Below are 22,418 nucleotides of genomic sequence, written 5' to 3'. Positions count from 1 at the left end.
TGAGTAACGCATGGACCAACAGGCAATCGACACGCCTCGTGGTTTGAGCTCAAGGTGCGCTCGGAAGGTAGGGAGGGTGGATCCAAGGGCGTTGTCATCAAAAGAAAAAGGAACTTCTATTATAATGACGTTTTTGGCCGTTGACAGAAGGCCTGATTTACAATACCATGTTTCCTTACCGAATTCACTATGCCGGAACCACGAGAAATAGTTTCAGTTTTTTCTCAGAGGAATGAGTTCGAGGGAAGAGGGGGGGCGCCGGGGGAGGGAAAAAGATGAGGAACGAAGACTGACCTTGCCCCAGGGGTGGAGAGGAAAAAGTATAAAAAGCAGGCAGAGTTGAACCCACGGTATCTAGCTAGAGTCAAAGACTACTCCGGCAGCACATCATCATCATGAAGGTTTTGGTGAGTACAATTCAGTATTCTGTAGCTTTCTGCGTTCATCTTGTTCATTTGGACTACAATCTAGAATCATCAATGTCAATCACTGCACACTAGTAATAAATGTAACCTAATATATTGTTCTGTGATTCGATTTTGAGTAAAATTAGGTACCCTAAGTGCTGGTTCATTTACAAATAATTCCAGTTAGAAAATAGCTTCATTAGCTATCTCCTTATTTCTAGGAAAGGAAGAAGGACCAGTATAATGTAATCTTCAAAAATTCGCACATTTTTCTTCAACAATGTACTTTTATTGAGATTAATTAGGTTATGTGATATTAACTTCCCTTTCATTTGCTTCGCTTCCTACGGCAGTCGCTCAGTGATAGAGCGTTCAGCACTGGTGCGTGAGGTCCTTGGCTCGATCTCAGTACAAGCCAAGTAAGCTATGTGGTGGACAACCACAGTGTATGTGGGTTTTCTCGGGCTTCCCTCGTTTCTTCCCACTTTCCTTATTCCACTATTAAGTTCATTTCACATCATCAGCGTCTCCTTTAGCCTTTCCGACATAATAGTGGGACGTAAAACTTAAAGATTTCATTCATTTTCGATCCTTATTAGATATGAAATTACTATCAGTTTGTCTGTTTGTGTGTTTAAGTGATGCGTTCCTTTTCAGCTCTGAAGCAATATGACATGCGAACCTAAAGTTTAAGGTAGTATTCGAATCATTCGTAACACGTCCAATACTTCCCCACCGGGAATCGAATCCGAGATCTCATGCTCCGAACACGCGTGCACTGGCCACTAGACCAGCAAGGGAGAGTTGATATCGTGTTATGAGTGAATAGCTTAATGCACTGTATGAAAGTAGTATCTCTTCTTTTAGTGTCACTAGTGCACTGTTAATTTCACTTTGCTTCATTTCTTGAGCTACTGTATTCTGTTTATAAAGCAGAAACTGATGTCTGTGAATAATGCTTATATGGAAACTTCAAAACATTTAAGAATCGCGGGTTGCATAAATATCTAGGCGAAAACATTATTTAGATGTTTTTAATTCCCATCATAAACTCAAGCCACAGCCAGGCTAAATAGTTGTTGCTAGATGTGTTGCCTTCTACCTAACGGCAAGAGATGTCGCTAGTGTCCAAGCAGTTCGCAGCCGAGCCGAAAGTATTGCACTAGTCTTGTTAACACACTTATTGTGTTCAAAATAATGTCATTTTATCTCAACTTTTCTGTTTTTTTAAAATGAATTCACAATAAACTACCTTATACCTACGTATCTAAATATTGCAAACTAGAATAATTTGTTTCTTTTAGTAACACGCTTTGTGGAAATAGCATATTTATAAATAAATAAGTCGACATACATGTTTCAAGGTAGAATCCGAACCACCATAATGCTTTTCCAATTTCAAGTTTCCCTCAGCGAGAATCGATCACGGAACTATGTGGATGTACTGACCCTTAGACCAACTTGTAAGGCTTCTAGCAATATGGTTTGCATATTTTCCATTGTTACAGATTAGCCGGGTTCGATTTCCGGTGAGTGTTCCTGTTGTTTATGGATTACCGGATCATATTATGTGTGAGGAAACTAACTTACATATACATATGAGAAAACAGCTACTTTTGTTTTAAAAGAAATGTAAAAAAGAAAAAACAGAAATCCCTCTACTCGCCTTGAGGATAGAGCGTTTTTTCAGTAAAAATTACAATGAACCACTGTCAAACATTTTGTTATTCTAATGTTATTAAATTACAACAATAAGAGAAAAAAATTAAAATCGAGAATGATTTATGGTTATTATTTTTATCGTAATTTTAATATGAAATATGTTTTTCATTGGAAAATTCATTGAGTTTAACGTCTCGCGATTATGATCTTTAGGCTAAGGGAAACGATGATTAAGGAAAATGAATGATGATAGAAGAATTAGTAGAATGTGAAAGTGAGAGGAAACGGGAGTGCCCCGAGAAAACCCACGAACACGATGTTGTCCACCACAAACTTGCTTGACCGGAGATCGAACCAGGGACCGCAAACACCAGAGGTAAGCTTTAACACTGAGCTAGCGTGTCCCCTGTTTTTCATAACAATAGTATAACGCTAGTGATTTTGCTAGTTGTTTATTGAACCTTTACGTAGAGAAAAAAATCTTAATGTTGCACGTTCTCATGCATAGGCTAGCAGAAAGGCATCAAAGAAACTATCGTATAAATTTGTTTGCTGCAATCCTATCTGAACATACATCTTTTGAAATAGTGATAAGTCTGTCTAATAGTGATATGTGTCCGTCATATCGTCTACAGCGTCACAAAGTGTCGTATCTCAAAAAAATCGAAAATTGAGATATGTTACTATGTAGTTTCATACACTGACTTCTACAATTTCCCAAAGCGACACATCTGTAATGTGCGTTGTTTTGACGGTGGTGATGACGTCACTGTGTCGTATCTTGAGATGAAGCATATAAACCATTATCACAAACAGTCGTATCTTGAGTTACGACAGTTTGTGAGCAACAGATCTTTCGCAACTGGACAGATACGCCTATATTCAAAGCAATTGGTCCAAAAGTAGATATACAGTCCCGTACTGATAAACTCATTGCTTTTTATATCATTTCTTATTGTTATCCATCAGGTAGACTTAGTTTCTTTATCATTTGTTCCTAATTTATTTTTACTTATATCTTAAGCTCGGAACAGCCGAAGCAAATAAACTTATAAGCTAGAATGTTATACTTTATCAATGCGGGGCTGTATAGATATATATTTACACGGCATGGGGCGTCCTCAGGTTGCGGATCGACATGACATGACATTTTTGAGTTTTACGTCCCACGGTTATGCCGGTTAGGCTAAAGGAGACGGTGATTATGAGAAATGACTGAAATGGTGGAATGAAGAAAGTGGGAGGAAACGGGAGAACCTCGAGGAAACCCACGCACACGCTATTTGTCCACCACAAATTTCACTTGGCGGGAGCAGGGTTGGAACCCACGCCCCCATGAACCAGAGGTGAACGCTCTACCACTGAGCCACCGCGGCCCCAGGTTGCGGATCGAGGAGAAGGCCTTTAGATATAGAGGTTAGCTGCGAAGATACTGAATAAGCAGTCGCGGGCAGACAAGACCCTCCAGCTTAGGGGTTTTGGGTGAGCCTGACAAACTCATCCTGTAATAGAAAAAAAAGACACTTTTTCAGAAACAATCACAGAAGCCTCGGACCAAGACTGATAACTTGGCACGACATCAGCAAAAGAAAATGGATATGAGATTTGGAACATGGAATATTAAAATTCTTTATAGCGAGGCGCGTTAAAATCCGTAATGAATGAGTTGGAGAAATACAGGATGGACCTAGTAGGAGTTCAGGTTGGTTGCTATGATGGGGTATGCGGTGCAAACACGTAAGAACATCAGAGAAATTTCTCTCCGATTCTTTGAATCTAGGCATGGACAAAATGAGGGAGATTCAGTCCACAGTGCTATAAGCACATCTATTAAGCAGTGTGGCAGTAATTTTGTACCCTCGCAACTTGAACCGATTGTTAAACTGGCAAGGAAAAAGAACCCATATACCGTTCATTGTATTGACAGAAGCGATGTGTGAGATTAGATCTCTGTCCCAATGTCTTTGTATTCTGTCAGTTAGACGTGACGAAAATGGAGATCCAATCAATCGGACGGAAATGCGCGAAGTGAAAGTGAACAAAGACTATCCAAACTGCATTCAGTTTAAGACAAGTCATTTTGAGGACACTTACACAACTATTTCCCTGAAAAGAACGCAAATTGAATCCACCAGATAGAAGTTCCTACTTTGCATACTTGTCAAAAATTATCGCTCCAGAGAAGTAAGGGGACTCGTTTTGAGTGATTGATTTTTAACGTCCCTCTCAGCAGCGAGGCTATATGAGACGGGGACCTACTGATTAACGTGGAATCCGAACCACATGAGCTTCTGCCGGGAATCGAACCCGGGTCTCCCACGCCTACGAGGACTCGTTATCATTGTGTCCGGGCCCAACTCCAATCATTCGAAACCCTTCACATGTTCAATTTTACAGAAACTTACCACATTAGCCATCCTTCTCAAGTGCAATATCAAAACATGCAATTTGCAAATTACTTTGCAAGATTTTATATTCTGGAAGCGACAACTTGATAGCATTATTTTATGTTATTGTTAGTATGCTCTTAATATTGTGTTTCTTGTGTGTTCTCAGGAATTTCGTTTTACCCTCAAGAATCTCAGGAAGCATTTGTTAAATTATTTTGTGTAATAAACACGAAGTTTTTCAATAAAAGTGCAATATATTCCGATTGTTCATCTATTAATGTAGTTCTCAGTATAAAAAATATGCGTCGTATCTTTCATACAAGAGAGAATTACCATCGTCACAAACTGTCGTATCTTTTTCCCGCCAAATTTTCCACAAGCTTTTACAGGCAAATTCCATGAAACTTTCTCCACTGATTTCTTATGCTTTAAGTTATAACTTGGTAAATTTTCTCTCCTTTCGGTAAAATAGATTTTGAGTTATGGCTGTTCAAAGTTGTGTGAAAACCTAAAAATCGCTCTCCTGAAAAGTTTAGAAAACTGAGATACGACAGTTTGTGACGCTGTCGACGATATGTGTGATACCGTCTAAAGTCGAGCCTAGGATTACAAGAGACAAAGACATGCATGCAACTATACCAATATTGAATTTCCAAGGCTTAGGGGTTACCAAAGTAGAAATCAAATAAAATAGTCTGGAAATATAAGTCCATAAAGAATCTTTTCGATCAGTTTTCACAATTCAGGAGTTTGATGCAGTAAGGGCGTAAGTCTGAAACATGCAGTTGGAGAAAAATGGTGTCGAAAATTTAAGTAGTATTTTTTCTTACATAAAACAATGTAATATGCAGCATTTTTTTTCAATATTGAGCTGGAATGTTATTAGGAGGCTAAACAAGCATGGCAAAAGCCACAAATGCGTTTGATGCAAAAAGGGCGTAAACTCGCTTACGTCCTTATTACATCAAAGTCCTCAATTTTTAATATAAGAAACTGCTTTAAATTTAACTAGAAAGAATTAATTGACGACGTGGTGTTTAGGGATGCGCACGAGACAAGATTTGAGGCTGTCTCGTCTCGAAAACGTGCTGTAAAAGTGATGTCTCGACTCGAAAAACTTATATTTTTCTATTGGAAGAGCTGTGTTTCGACTCGAATTTTCTCAGGATCCCTAGTGGTGTTGCTTCTATCCTACTTGCGTCGCAGAACCCAGTAGAGAAATAGTCACTAATTACTGTATATGTAAGGGTGCTGGAATGACTGATTGAATTGACAATTAAGATTAAAGAAACCACATGCACAGTAATTGAGATATGATACCTATATTTTTTAAGATATCTATTTGTACATATCAAATAAATTCATATTTATTTATTTGTTTATATGCAGGCTATCTTCCTCTTGTTCGCCCTCGTGGCTGTTTTCGCTGCTGAAGAAAACACCCGGGACAAGCGAGGAGTCTTGGCCTATGGTGGATATGGTCTTGGCTATGGATATGCCTACCCTGCCTACGGTCTTGGCTATGGCTATGGATACGGTGTTGGATACCCATATTACGGCGGTCTTGGCTACGGATACGGTCTTGGCTACTACGGTTAGATCAATGGAAACCATTGTAAGTATTTAAAATATTTAATTCACTAACAATTATACCAGTATTATACTGATAATTATAATGTAGATTTAAAACCAATTAGAAAATAATTTTTTCCTTATTTTTCTTTACTGAAAAACAACTTTAAAGCAAAAGACAACCTTAAAATTAGGGGAATGTGAGAAGTACTGAATTACGGAATAGAATAGTAAAAACTTTTAAGAAAAAAAGTGACATGGTGGCGTCACAACAATATACTATGATCAATTTATGACGTCATAACAACGCAACATGGCAAAAGCCACAAATGCGTGACATCATAACAAAATAATGACATATTTGTCTGTTGAAAACAACGTATTTAAAACTCTTTACTCTTCTATTGCACAGTATAGTACGCTAAGGTCTCTAAATTTTAAAATTCTCTTTTGTTTAAAATTTTTATTTCGATGAAGAAGTCTTAAGTGTATAACAATATTAGTTATTACATTATAAGTGAATAACACGTTACTTGATGAATAGATCTTAATTTTGATTTTGATGTATGCATACGCTTAAATTGTTAATGAAAGCGATACAAAGAAACTCTATTTGTTAAGTTTGGTACCCATCGTCTACCAATAGTTGAATGAATGTCAGGACCTCATACAGAATTTAAACTGTAGTAAAATTAGCTGAAGAACATAGTGGGATTGAAGCTTCTTAAAACCAGAATAACATTTCTTTCTGCTCTGTCAGGTGGATTTTACATAGAGCTCTATGTAAAAACATAATAAATGTCTCATTTTCTTGAAGGGCTCGAATCAGGCTCAGAGCAAGTAAAGTTTTTGTGAGACACACCTGAATTTTACTTTCCTTTAAAATGAAATAAATGTTTTTCTTTTTAAATTAACGTCTTACGTTTATGCTCATTAGGGTAAGGAGTACTTAGTGAAAGTGAATAATTATGTAAGAATTGGTGGAATGGCATTGTGGGAGGAAACGGAAGAGCCAAGAGAAAGCCCACAGATACAAGGTTGTCCACCGCAAAATCACTTTTCCTTAGATCAAACCAAGAAACCCGTAACACCAGGGAGTGAGAATTTCACCACTGAGCCACAATGCTCCCAATATTTCCTCTAAGTTCAGTTCTGTATCTTGTACTGACACTTTTTAAAAAAAGAACATATTCGTATATACTATTTCAATAAAGAATACTAATTGCAATGTAAATTAAACTGATTCTTTCATTAAAGTTAAGCATTTGAATCGAAACAAGAGAGAATTACATATAAATATATAAAATAACAATGTCTTTCTTTGTAGAAAATAACTCCGTTTTAATCAGTTCAATAATTACATGATTTCAATCTTAACATTTGTCACATAGCAACACTGACAAGTGAGACAAACAAATAGAAGATTTAAGTTAGGAGGTGCATATTAAGTCTATTCAACTCTAAAAAGATCACTATTTACAGATCATGGCCGGACATTTGTTTTTTAAGAAATGAAAATTGAATGATATCTGTAGTAGTGTAACTTTCAATGCTTTTGCCCTTTCGGCTGAGAAGATGGATGGTAGTTGAAAGTGACTGATTATTTAAAAAAAGAATTTGAACGAGAATTTGGAAGGAAACGGAAGAACTCCGACAAAACCCACAGACACAATGTTATTTACCACAATTTCTCAAGTACTGTGATTAAAGCATGGACCCCTTGCACCAGAGCTCAGCGCTCTACCACTGTGCCTCCGTGCTCCAGTCTAATTGTAAGTTTAACTAAAAGTAAACGAATTATAGAGTAATAACATTAAATGTAGACTTAGACATCGGTCAACTTCCAGATTTGAATTTCTGTATATCAGTGCCATTATAAAATGGCTCGACAACTGAATCTGGCACCAATACTTGTAAATAAATCAAATACAATGATATTAGTATTATTTGAATAGCAGTTGGGAGAACTATCAACCTAGATAGAACATGTTCATGGAAGGTTCTTTGGACTCCCATATTTGTTAAGGAACATTCAGGCTCGCAGTCGGCATTTCCTTTTAGATTTTTATGAAATATGCTTGTCATGTTTCAATACATGGACGTCCGAAATTAATTCAGTGATTATTCCGCAAAGATCTCAGCAATGTCCCGTAAGAATCTTGTAGGAAGTTCCATTTCCAAGAAATAAGCGAGCAACTGGAATTCAAGAAAATGGTCACGGGACGTACAAGCTAATAAATAAATAAATAAATAAATAAATAAATAGAAATAAACGTATAAGAGATTGATAGAGTGGAGCTGAATATGGAGTAATTAAAAGCCAATACCTTATTTTCAAACAATATTGTAATCATTACGAATTTATAATAACATAACTTTTCTCTCTTAATATATGTAATTTTTAAATCTTTTCCAAATTTAAAAGAGAAAATATAGCCAGCGTAGGGAAGACCCTTTTCGAAACTGAGAAAGGGTATTCTTTGAAATGTAACAAGGAATTCATGTTTCATAGTATTCATAGATAATAGGATTGTTCAATTAACTACATCTACAGATCTAATTATATATATATTTTTTCTTTCATTCCAGGATTGAGACATTCCACCAAATCTTCATCTCCTCATCCTCCTGCGATCACGTGATCAATCAACAGCTGTAAAGAACATCATCAATGGGATCCAAAAAAAATCTTCCAACAACAACAACCAAAATTTAAATTACTATGAGATTTGGCAAACTTCTTTATTCTGTTACCTGACTTCTTTTCAGGGGCCCTGAATTTTTTATACAAAATACATAAGTTAAAAAATAATGCAAATGTTTTCTTAATTTACCTTTGTAATAGTGTTATATTCTTTATAAGCCATTATCACTTGTATAGTCGTTTCTGGAGGAAGATATTTTATCGTCGTTTTTCACACATTGATAGCGCAGAGATTGATGGGTTCATAGCGGAGACTAAGCAAAGGAAATTAATTTATTCTACCTTCAGGTAGATGTAAGCATTTAATAAACTTGCAAGAGCAATAATATTTATGTGGAACTCCCCCTCTTTACACTATGTATAGGGTTGCTGACGAATTGAGACGAGACACAGCCCTTTCAACAGAGACACATGCAGTTTCCGAGACGAGACATCTCTTTCTCGGCACCTTTCCTTGTCTTGACTTGTAGGCCTCTCTCTCTCTCTCTCTCTCTCTCTCTCTCTCTCTCTCTATATATATATATATATATATATATATATATATATATATATATATATATATATATATATATTCGTTCGGACATTAATAATTCGAACCTCGATAACTTAATTCCTTGATAACTCGATTTATTCACAGTCCCTTTGAACTCTCCATAACACCCAATGTTAAATAACCTCTATAAGTTGAAAGTTTAAAAATTACAATCTCGGTACGTCGAATTTTAAACTCGAACTTTCGTATCTGCGAACCTCTATAAGTCGAATTTCCCTTAATGTGACTTCGATAACTTGAAGCTACAGCTCTATACTTTTACGTAATTGAATCACTTACTGTTAAAAGGGTGTATGTGCAATAATTAAAAAAAAAAAAAAACTGTCTGGAAATGACAAAAACTGTTTTATTACGAGACTGTTTGATTTATGAAAAAAAAAGTCTTACATTTAGTATAACACGTTTCAAGACACACACGTACTAATATCACAAATTGTTACATCTACCTCTAAAATATTCATTTCTTTAAAAAAGTTAAAATTGTGAAAAATGTTACATACGCCCTTTTAACAGAAATCGATTCAATTGTCATTGTTGCCAGTCCTGTCATTGTTGTTAATGTGTACTGTAATTGTGTTTTATTCATATCTAGACATGAAAACCTCCCCCCCCCCAATAAAAAGCAATACATGTATAATATTTTATTTTAACTAGTCATCTTACTTAATTTAAGGAATTTTCACAACTTCCGATTTCTAGAGGTTGAATGAATAAACCTTCAAGTTATAGAAGTTATATAGTCACTTCTAGTGAGGAACGAGGAACCTTAGTATTTCCAGTTTTTGTTGTGGCCACTTCGATAACTTGAACTTTGATTACTCGAAAAACTCGGTAACTCAAATTTTTGTCTATTCCCTTTAGCTTCCAGTTATCGTGGTCTCACTGTATTAATTCTTCCTTTGCATCAGGTTCCGTAGATTACTGCTACACAAAAATGCGAGGAAATAAAAATAATAACTTCTTGTTTGACAGGTAATTTACTTTATCTAATCTAATCATGTAATACACCATCTAAACCACGAAAATATTTGTTGTTTGGTACATTTTCCGCAAACTCAGTTCACTGTGATAAGATGGTGTTGTGAAGTGAAACAAAATATCTGATAAAATACAGTTGGACATCGATAACACAAACCTTGGATAACTTGAACTCGCCGAGGTTATATAGTCACTTTTAATGAAGAACGAGAAACCTCAGTATCTCGAACTTTTGTCTTGACCACATACGAGGCGAGCAGAGCAGAGCCACATCGAGCCTGTCCCTAGCGAGCGCAACCTCAAATATGGCAATTGTTTATTCCTTAGACGATGTGCTATTTCCCCACCAAATTTCGCCCAGTTCCGGCCAGTAGTTACCAAGAAATAAAGAACCACATACAAATTGAGCCGTGTCTATCTCTAGCCTAGCTCCACCACCAAATATTGCAGTTTAGATGATGGGCTAACTGCCCACCAAATTTCACTCTGATATGGCCAGTAGTTACTGAGAAATATAGTATTACACTCACACATATTCATACACCTGGAGTGAAACTACAAACACCCGTATACTTACGCTAGAAGCTACATAATAACTGGATGAGAAAAGTAGGAATGATCAAAGAAAAATGAAATGAAATCTTTGAGTTTTACGTCCCACGGTTATGCCGGTTAGGCTAAAGGAGACGGTGATTATGAGAAATGAATGAAATGGTGGAATGAAGAAAGTGGGAGGAAATGGGAGAACCCCGAGAAAACCCACGCACACGGTGTTAGGAATGATCAAAGAATTAGAATAGGCACACAAAATGCATTTACTATGTTATAGGGAGACTTAACATTGGACAAGGAAAGAAGATTTCCTGCAATATGGGATTGTATAGTTCAGAGACTTGGATTTACGGAAGCTAAAGAAAAATATTTAGCGAGCTTCGAAATCAGAGGTTTAGAAAAATATGGAGAAGATAGAAGAGATGGAGAGAGTAATAAACGAAGATGTTTTGAAAAGGGTGAGAGAGGCGAGGACGCTTTTAGCCATCATCTGTCTTAAGAAGATCAGTCAAATTGAACACATCGCACGAAGAAATCGTTCTTCTTCATAAGGTCATAGAGGGAACGATGGAAGGAAAACGAAGAGTCGGAAGAAGAAGGATTTAGGATTTACATTTCTGGGCTTTCGGCATCTAAGACCATTTAGCCCTTCACGATTTGAGAGATGACGTCCCTCGGCAAGCACACAATCCGGGGAAAGGGAAGGAAGAAAGAATTGGGGAAGGAAGGAAGTGCCCTGGGACCTACAAGTTAGGTAGCACCCCAACAGGAGGCTACCCAGGAAAACCTCATTCAGGTTGGCTGGCCTGAAAAAGCGTGTTACACTTTTTCGACCGAGTGACTCCGCCGGGAATCGAACCCGGGACCGCACGCTCCGAGGGCGAGGGCGCTAGCGACTACGCTACGCGGGGTCACTGGGAAGAAGGACACAACTGAACGATGATTTAAAAAGATCAAGAGACACAAAAGAAATGTTTTCATATATGAATCTAGAGGGAAGAAAGGAGAATCCTACGAGGGCTCTCAGGATTTTCTGATAGGCAGAATACTTAATAATTGTAATTAAATGCATGTGTCTTCTTGATAAAGACTTATTTGTCATTCCAATTATTTGTATCACAATGAAACAAATAAACAATACACAATAACTGTGTAAATATTTAGTACAGTTTCTGGGACTAGATGGCAACATTATCTTATGCATGCAAAATTAGTAAACGTTGTGAAACAGGTTTAAGAAACCTGAGACAGTTACACTGAGTTAATTAGAATTCTCTATCTGTTTCAAAACTTGTACAACTTGCCACTTGCAGGGAGCATACTGAAACAAGAAATACGCAAAGGGATTTTTACTTACTATTGTCTGCTCAGTTTTTTCTATACCTTGTGTAGTGGAATGTTTCTTTTGTCTGGTTTTATTAACATATTTCTCTTCTTTTCGAATACAGGATATGTTGTAGGCAGTGGCGTATTCAAGAGTAGGACTTCCTGGCTTAAGGGCCCCGAAATGTAATTTACTATATTAAAATAATTAAAATATCTTGCAGAATTTCCACATTTTCAGGACTAAAGTTGGCAAATCCCCTTCCCCCCGAAATAAAATAGTAAATACACCAAATCGCTTTTTCACCCACAAACTTCGAACATCGACATGTCACCTAACACGTACAGTACATGGAAGATAAAAAAAATAGTTCCATCAGCATCGACGACCTTCTGCCAACGATCTAGAAGGCTATGGATTCCATCGCGGTAAAAGATGGTAGGCCGGGAAACGAAGAAAATATCAAGTGCATTTTGCAACTCTGCTAGGGATTTGAACTGTCGGTCTTCTAAGCTAATTGTCCAAGGAATGAAACATGTGATAATCGGACGGTGCAATGTCCGAGGAGTATGGCGGATGTAATATTGATTCCCATCCAAGGCGTAGAATGGTATCCCGGGTCATCCCAGCCACGTGGGCTTAGTGTTGTCCTGTAACAGGAGGACCCCTTTGCGATTCAGAAGTGCTGGCTCCAGAGTTTTGATTTTTTCTTGAACATGCCTGAACTGCTGAAAACACACAGTTGCATTGATGCTCTGACCAATCGGTAAGAGTTCCCAATGGACGACGCCGCGAGCAGTTCACCAAACACAGTGAAGGACCTTCTTCTGGTGCAGTGTTGGTTTCGGCTATTTTGGAACGGGTTCATGGGATGCTAACCAATGATAACGGCCTCGTGGAGCTTCGTACAGGACCCACTTCTCATCACATGCCAGCACCCTGTCCAAAAATGGCTCCTTCCTCAGACGAGACAGCATAGAAACACAAATATCTGCCCTCGTTGCCTTCTGGCCCGGAGTCAAATCATGTGGGACCCATCGAACGAACTTGTAGTGCTTCCCAAGTTGATGGAGGTGCTACCGAATAGTTTCTCCACTCACACTGAATTGTAGTTCCAGTTCCTCACATGTCTGGCCATTGTTCTCTTCAATTTCTGCCTGAACAGCTAATTTTGTACATGTGTTGGTGTTCCGGCATGTGGTACGTCTTCGAGTGTTTCGTCACCATCCTTAAACTTATTAAACTACTGCTGCACTATCCGCGTAGTCACGACAGCCTCACCAAAGGCCTGACATATCTTCCGCCCCGCTGCAGCGGCGTTTGACCCCAGTTTGAACTCATACAGCATACACGCCCTTATGACACTCTGTGGAGGTCCCATGTTCGCTCTATCCTTACGCAAGTTACTGAACTGTCACGACCAGGTAGTATGTTGGACATACTCACACCAACAACTCGCCTTCGCCTTATCTCCATTTGCATTAAATTCACGGTGTGAGGGCCAATGGAACATAGACCTCCACAAAAAGCGACAGAACTTTCTTGATTACCTGCATTTTGATATCCTTTGCAGCAGGTAGCATGAATCCTTGACATCCTTTAACATGCATAATATACGAGTATTTAAAGGAATTTTTACGCATAGCCAATACGTTTAATCATACTTTTATAGTTTATATCCGATTAAAATAATACTGCATCATGTTTTATTTAGAAGATTATTGTGTGGAAATAATGTAGATATATAGCCTGTAAATACATAGCTACATATGCAAAAAATATATATATTGCCTTAAAAAAAAAAGCAAACGTCTTAGTCAGGCACGCACGCAGAAATTTTTGTTGCGAGGGGTCCAAACTTTGGGGAGGCGTCTAATACTACAATCCACTGCGTCAATGTAGTATTGAACGGATATTATTCTGCACTCGAAAATACGATAAGTAATTGTAAAATACTTCCACCTATATTTTCAGAAAAAAAATGATAGAACTAGATTGTCTTTAGAAGAGAAAAAGTACAGATAAAGTGTAAGAACAAATTTTCATGCTACATCAATCATTTCTCCGTTAAACAAGCGTACTTTTATTGAGAAAGTGTACGAATGTATTTTGAGTTAGGAAATTTTGGGGCAGGGGTCCAGATGTAGTGGACCCCTCGTGGATACGTCCCTATTCTCAGTCAATGCGCCCTGCAAGTTACTAGTAATGAACTATCACGCTAACAGATGTCGTTACGTGTCTTATCGCTTGTTCTCAAGATCTAAGTAATAAAGTGCTTCCATCTTTCGTCTTTACGTTCTTCTTCTTTCCGATCTACGAAAAGAAATGTTATTATAAAACTTGAAGGTTTGCATTCTTAAAACTTGAAGGTTCGCTATGAATGCATAAAAAATGGTGGTTTTGTAAGAACATTTATTCATCACTCAATACTTTTATTTTATTTTTTTTTTAAAGAAATTTTATGAAAGGGAAACGGCTGGACCAAATTTAAAGTTTATAAGTATCAATTTACAATGAGAAACAGTGAAATAAGTACAATTATTTATGCTCCGTCAAGCAGAACACGCGTTGCTGGGGATAATTTGCAAACCAGTTTCTTAACGCGCGATGCTTACAACTTGCATCATACAAATAAGAAAGAAAAGGAAACTGCGTACATGGAATGCTGTACCCTTTTTATTATTTACTGGCCTAATATCACAGCTCACAATATATGGAACCATATTTAACTTCAACCAGGACATTTATATGAAGATAATTAGACACATTATCTACTTCGTGTGCAAGTGGTACTACTTAATATTAAATAATGTTGAAAATTAAATTTATGTATACTGAAATGAATGTTGTTTTAAATACAACGAATGGTAGGTTTCAAGTCGTGTTTCTTACAAAAATGTAAGGTTCAAGTAAAGAATTGTATTAAATTACAGTTAGAATGGCGGCTTTGATTGTACGGCATCTCCTTTCGACTCTTCGTGGTTTGCATACTCATATAGAGCATCGAGGTTATGAAGGATTACCTCCACTATTAATGCTGGGTTCCTAAACAGTACTGGAGCTTGAACCCGGTACAGATTAGGGATGGCCAAAATTTTATCGGAATCGGAAATTCCGGAAATCGGAAAACCGTATCGTGTCGTTTCGTCCCAAGTAACGTTTCGTCCCAGTACCGTTTCGTCCCAAGCAGCATTTCGTCCCAATTCCACGAACACGAAACTTAGGTTTCGAGTAGCGTTTCGTCCAGTAGTTACACTCACAAACACACAACACACACACACACACACATTTATTAAGTTTATAGTGCGATAAGCTTCACTGTTGTCACCAGCCTGAACTGCGTGCCCTCTTTTATTGGCACCTCTCTGACAGAGGTGGGCCTGCTGTATAAGCTTGGCACTCAACATATACGAAAGGGGTAGTAAGTAACCCACGAATTTCATAGACCCGCGCGGTTAATTCATGGATTATTTTTTTAAAACTATCATAAACTAAAAAATCCACGGAATTATCGCACTCGGGCTTAAAATTTAAGGCCTAGTCCCATAAGTATAATTGCAGCCAGCGCTTTGTTACTTATTAAATGATATTCGTATATTCTTTACTATCAATAGCTTCGTCCAATATTTTCATATGTCAGACCTAACGGCTTTCCTATCTTTTTAATCTATAAGGATTATGTAAGAGACACTTCTCAAAAAGCTCCCGATGTCTCCTGACTTTTCCAGTAACTCAGTTGCTCTTACAATTCTGTCATCCATGGAAACATATTTGTGGATTTTCAAATCACTGGTCAACAAAGTAATGAAAAATTCAGTCAGTTTTTCGTGGTCTTCTGTGATACTGTGGATATACGTGTATAGTCATTCTTCGTCCATTTTTGCTGGCTTGAAAAAGATAAGGCAGCACACATCCTGAGTCCCGTACTTCCATTGGAGAACGCTCGTTAGCCTAGTAGGCCTATCCGGCTGTGCTGCCACCTAGATTAAGTTTCAGAATTATCGGTTGATCGACGTGTGAGTCATCGCCTGTGTCGGTTACTGGACGAAACTCTACTCATTGCTCTGTTCACTAATCAATAAACATAACGGTAGCTCGAGACGAAGTGCCATGGATTTGCATTGGAACGAAACGCTACTACACCGGGACGAAATGCTACGGATTTTGTCTTCGGACGAAACGCTACTGTTACGAAATACTACGGAAATTCGGAAAACTAACTTTCGAGTAAAATGGGAAAGAAGGTTCAACATTCGCATGCATTTCAATGCAATGATACATACCAAACAATGTTTCCGAAATTAAATTACTTATATACTATTCTATGGTTACAATGTCAACCCATTCTACTTAGTTACATAATTTCACCGGAAGTGGCGTTTTTACTATTATGTCCATCCTAACTGCTCATATATTTAACTTAACAAGCCACCTTTATGCCTTTTAGGCTAAAACAGATTCATGAATAGAGAAAGTATCATATAATAAATAAAATTGGTGGAATGAGAATGTGAAATGGAATGAAAGAATCTCGGGAAAACCTATGGACACGAGCTTGTCCACAATAACAAACTCATAAGACTTGCGATCAAACAAGGACTCCTCGTAATAAACGAAACAAGTCTACTAAGAAATCACCAGGCAATAAATGAACTTTTTACTTTAATATCTCGTGTTCATACTCTACATGTTAAAGATGGTTACGATAGATAGAATAGATGATAAATACATAGTGTATGAAAGAAATGGAAGAAAAAGAGAAATCCTAGAAGAATTCCATTGAATTCAATATTGTTCATCGTAGAATCACGGGGGCTGGGATCGAACCAAGATTCCTTCGTATTCTACTACTATTAAATCTTTATCGTTCACTTATCATAATAAGTTGAATAATTATAATAATTCACTATTATTCTTCAATATAATTATTGGAATATAACCCTGGGGCCTTATTTAATAAGGGCAAGAGAGGCAATTGCCATCCCCTGGTTTTAAAATCGTTAATTGATTATACGTATGTTTTAATGAATGGTATAGTAATATACTAACGGAAAACTAAAATTCTTACAGAACTGGATAATCTTGCCATCCACCAGCAAAATCTGAAATGACACTGCTGTTGTCTCGTTCCGAAAAGGTGTAGCCAAGAAAACACGTTCTCTTATGGCAAAGGGAGCTTTTTAAAGAAATATGCTTAGTTTTTGTGTGAGGTGTGAATTGTTGTTGTAGGTAAAAGCAATCGAGGATCCGTTAAGCAGAAATGTGATTAGTTTGTTAAAAATGCGCAGCTAGAAATAATAAAAAAAAAAAACTTTCTAAGATTTACATTTTTCTTTGCTAATGTCTTCGAAATAGGCATTTGAATACGGTTTTTGGTGCCGTTCACAGAATTTCGCAGGATCTACGTCAAGGAAACTACTCAAAATATTCAAAAGATAATAATGGAAGATTATACCAATAAGAAAAAACACATTCTTTTTTAATTGTACAACCTTCATCAAACAAATCTGTCATCTTCCCTCTCTGCTTAGATACCTATATTTCCGCAACCGTACGTAGAAATTTTTTAGAGCATTGACTTGAAATGAAGATTTCAACTGGCTTAACAAGACTCAAGTCTCCCTATGGATACAAAGTCTTTCAAGTAGAGATGGGTGGCTAGTTTTTCAAAAGACTATATATTTGTATATATTTGGAACAGCATCTTTGCTGTATCGGCTATTTAGTATCACATCTATAGTATACATTTGATACTGAAAAAGACGTTAAACGCTCCTGTTATGTAAGACTGCAATTACAATATGCTATTCTTCCTTAAACACCAAAAGACATTTTATATATATATATATATATATATATATATATATATATATATATATATATATATATATATATATATATATATATATATATATATATATATATATATATATATATATAAGACTGATCTAGCATGTATCTATACAATCAAGCAACTCCGCTGAAATAATAATAATAATAATAATAATAATAATAATAATAATAATAATAATAATAATAATAATAATAATAATAATAATAATAATAATAATAAACTGTAACTTGACTGCCCGTGCAAGCATGGATGTGTTTACATGATGCCATTTTTATTATTTTTCTTGTTTTTATATTTTTTAATTTTTTTAAAAAATGTTTCGTTTTATATTTTAATTCTCATTTAGGCTACTATTGTTTTTTTCTTTTGTGTGTCTTTATTACTTCTCAATAGAGAAAGTTTTAAATAGTGGCTCAGTGGTAGAGTACTCAAATGTGACGATACGGGTCCATGGTTCAATCCCCAGTTAAAAGCGTTTGTGGTGTACAACACCTTTTCGCCCCACATTATCATTACACAAATTATTTCATTAGTGTTCACTTTTTTTTTATTAATCATCCGTCTCCTTTAGCCTAAGCGGCATAACCGTCAGATGTTGAACTAGAAATTTCATTTCATTTCGTTTTCTTGGGCTTCGAAGGCATAGAAATAAATTAACATGATTGAAATGAAACAATCAAAATTCTTGAAATTACTTGTTTATGTAAAAATATATATCTATCAAACATATGAAAGATATTCACAAATAATACAAAATGCACACTTTGAAACAATTGATAGAACACACACATTGAAAAAAATCCGTTATTCAGACAGCATTATATTTTACAAATATACGGATTTCATACGTTTACTACGGAAATCTGTACGGAGCATATGATATCCAACATATGATACTGCCTTTCCCCCCGCTTAGATGTTACATCATGCCGCTACATTTATATATAACAGGCTTCCGTATATTATATACATCAACTGCATGTTATAAACATCCACCTGCATGTGAGATCTTCACCGCCTATATACTTAGTTCTTTCTTTCATACGGGATGGCCAGAACCGATTCCTGTTGGAACCGGTTTTCGGGTCTGAACGGATCCGGTTCTAGAAGATCCGATTCCGGAACCGGTTTTTCCGATCCAGGTCTGGAACTGGTTTTTAAGATCTGGTTCTGGAACCGGGTTTTCGGATCCAGGTCTGAACCGGTTCCAGAACCTGTTCTGAAAACCAGATATCCGCTGGAACCGAAACTTTGAGACCATCCCTACGCTAAACCTGAGCTGCTGGCAGGATGTGAACAGTGTGCTAGATGAAATGGTGGAAGCGACAGGCAGGCGCCCACGCGGCGGGCGCTTCTCTCATTTGGCTAAATAAACTGGGTAACTGGCTAGCTCATTGACTAAACAAGTAAACTGGCCAACTCATTTGGCTAAACATCCACTGATGGACCACATTTTTTTTCTGGGGCACAAGCGGGTTTGGGCGGGGAGGGCACAAGCGCATAGTCCTCTTTGCACTGTTTTGAGGTTAACTTTGTGCCTCCTTTACGGGTCTTTGGGGGCTTTCGGATCCATCTGGAATCGGTTTCTAAGATCCGGTTCTGGAACCGGGTTTTCGGATCCAAACCTGGAACCGGTTCCTAAGATCCGGTTCTAGAACCGGGTTTTCGGATACAGGTCCGAAACCGGTTGTAAAAACCGGATCTCTGAGAACCGGTTCCTCTCGGAACCGGTTTGCTGAATCGGAACTTTGTGGCCATCCCTAGTAGAGATTGAACACTTATACGGAAAGTATTATAAAACACATGTTTTCAGTTATACGTTTGCTGTATGATGTTACATACAGTCGTATGTTAAGTCCAAAAACTACAGGATTTACTTATGTATACTACGTTTTTAAGTATCCCACCTATAGTTTTCCTCTGTGTGGATGTTTTATTTCTACACAAATTGTGACATGTAAAAACTGACTGTCCCACTCTTACTTCGAAAGTCCAATAGCATGTCAAATCAGGTAAAACCTAGGTATGAAATATGGTCATTTTAGTCCAAAAAAATAAAATAAATAAATAAATAGCAAATAATTTAAGTCTTCTATATGGAAGATGAATGCTTTCTACAATACAAGTGAAAGGATGTCTAATAAGAGATGGTTTTGGTATATCGGAGAGAGTATATAATATCAAACTTTAAAAAGATATGTGGTAATGACAATTTATTAATGTATAATTTTCTTCACAGATTAAAGTGTTTGTAACCGTATTTACGAAGAATACCGTAACTGGGCCTAGAGCTAGTTGTATTGAATAAATAAATTAACTCTAATAAAAACAACCAACCAACAGCATTTCGGAATAAATAAGAATTCTGACTACGTAGTAAAGTTAATATCAGAGGCGGCTTTAGGATTTTAATTTTGGGTAGACCCGCTCCTTCACTTATGGGTACGTATACACATTTGATTAATTAAAGACAGTAGGAAATTTTACAATAATGGTTGACGCTATTTGTTAAATAATTATCTACCATTAATATTCATATAGACTATATAGTGGAAAATATATTTACTCTTTATTGTATCTTTAAGGTTTATAAATTTTTCAAAATTTTTGGGTAGGCCCGTCCTTACCCGGCCTACCCGCTGAAACCTCCATTGCTTAATATTGATATCCAGTGGCGTATTTACGAATTTGTTCCGGGGAGCTTGCAACATATTTAGTTTACTTTAATATAGTAAATACAATTTCGGGGGAGGGGGCTTAAGCCCGGAAGCCGCCCATAAATACGCCACTGTTGATATCGTAACTGAAAGGAAACGAACTTAAATCTGGAATGTAGGATATTTGAATTATTCTAATAACTATTAACAGTGACTTTCTTTCCTTTGTGTAAACTGTGTCAGAAAAAGAAACTTACTTGTGAGCATTGTTTACTTCTTTCTGACACATATACACACAAATATTTTGAAATTGTGCATATGATCAAACAACAGCAAGTCTTTATGTAATCGACCTCTTTCTTTATGACAGGAAATTGTTCTATAAATGCGAAGGTGCCAAAGGGAAATAATACGAAATGTGAATTAATAAATAAAAGTGGAAAAATTAACAGACTTTTGTTTCTTTCAATATCTTTACAAAATAGCCTATTCAAAAAAGGAAATTGTATTATGAACTTTTATTTACTACCAACCTTCAACTGTCTTTTTTTTATTACTAATTCAGACCGTCCTTCACATATGTTATTCTTTTTTTCTCTCTTTTCCTGGACTTTTTTTTTATATAGACGTTGCTCCTTAAATGCACATGCATTTAAACCGAGACACACCTTTCTTTTCTTCCCCCACTCTCTGTTTTGGTTACTTTTAAAGCATGACAAGTTACTTCATTAGGTAAACCCATTATTGAAATTCACATTTTAACATTTCACCTTGGTATCAGTGTGTATGAAAACAACAACGCACATACGTACATATTTTACATTACTTGTATATTACTGTACACTTAAGAGACAATAAAACATTCACGTCTGTAGACAGAAAGAATGTAAATAGAATTAGATGTGAACAATAGAGAAGGCATGAGGAGTAATAAATCATGTAGTAACCAGCAATAGCTTTGTGGTAATTTAAAAAGCGTATATAGCTTTCTTTCAAGAGGCTTAATTTGTTTTATCGTTTTATTCCGTTGTTATTTTACTGTACAAACCTATACATACATTTTCAGTGATTATATGTTTTCCACATATCATGGCCTTCTTCAAAAATCTAATTTAGGTGAGGTAAGGAATTAGATTTCTGGGTTTTCGGCATCAATTGCCATGTTAGCCCGTCACATAAGAGGAATGGTGTCAGTTGGCGATCATATTATCCGAGGAAAGGGAAGGAAAAAGAAGATTAAGGAAGTAAAAAACGGTCTGGGACCTATACTTTACATAGGTAATATCCCGGCATTTGCCTGGTGTGAATCAGGGAAACCTCAGTCACGATGGCTGACCTAAAAAAAATACACTTTTTCGACCGAGTATTCCCACCGGGAATCGAACCCGGGACCACAAAATCTAATTTGTTATCATACTAAATCCATTTATAACATAATACCTAAAAGAGCGCAAGGGAAAAACCAGAAAACAATTTTTATGTTGCTGAAAGGTATTTTGTTCATTAGCAATAATAATAAATGCTTTGCTGTTGTTGTTTCGCTGGAACAGATTGTTCATTTACTTCCTAGCAGATTATAATTGTTTTTTGTTTAAGTTCTCCTAACTGTGATGACAATTTCTTCTCAAGATGTGTCCAATCTATAACGATCATTAAATGTGTATTACTATGAAAAACACCAGTTTGTAATTAGCTTAATGCATGTTTTGCATATTTTATATGTCGTTATAGCCCTCAGTCCGCATATTTATATAATCTAGGTTAC

General features: G+C 36.6%; 1 long non-coding RNA gene across 1 annotated transcript; it reads left to right on the top strand.

Moving 5' to 3' along the window:
- Positions 1–255: 255 nt before the first annotated feature.
- LOC145694995 (uncharacterized) lies at positions 256–8,843 on the top strand. The gene is made up of 3 exons (XR_014133099.1): positions 256–407; positions 5,849–6,074; positions 8,621–8,843. It is a non-coding gene; the product is annotated as an uncharacterized LOC145694995 (long non-coding RNA).
- Positions 8,844–22,418: the final 13,575 nt, after the last annotated feature.

This window comes from Thermobia domestica, chromosome 9, assembly GCF_964235325.1.
Source record: "Thermobia domestica chromosome 9, izTheDome1.hap1.1, whole genome shotgun sequence".
Taxonomy (NCBI): domain Eukaryota; kingdom Metazoa; phylum Arthropoda; class Insecta; order Zygentoma; family Lepismatidae; genus Thermobia; species Thermobia domestica.
This window is presented reverse-complemented; position numbering and strand designations above follow the sequence as displayed.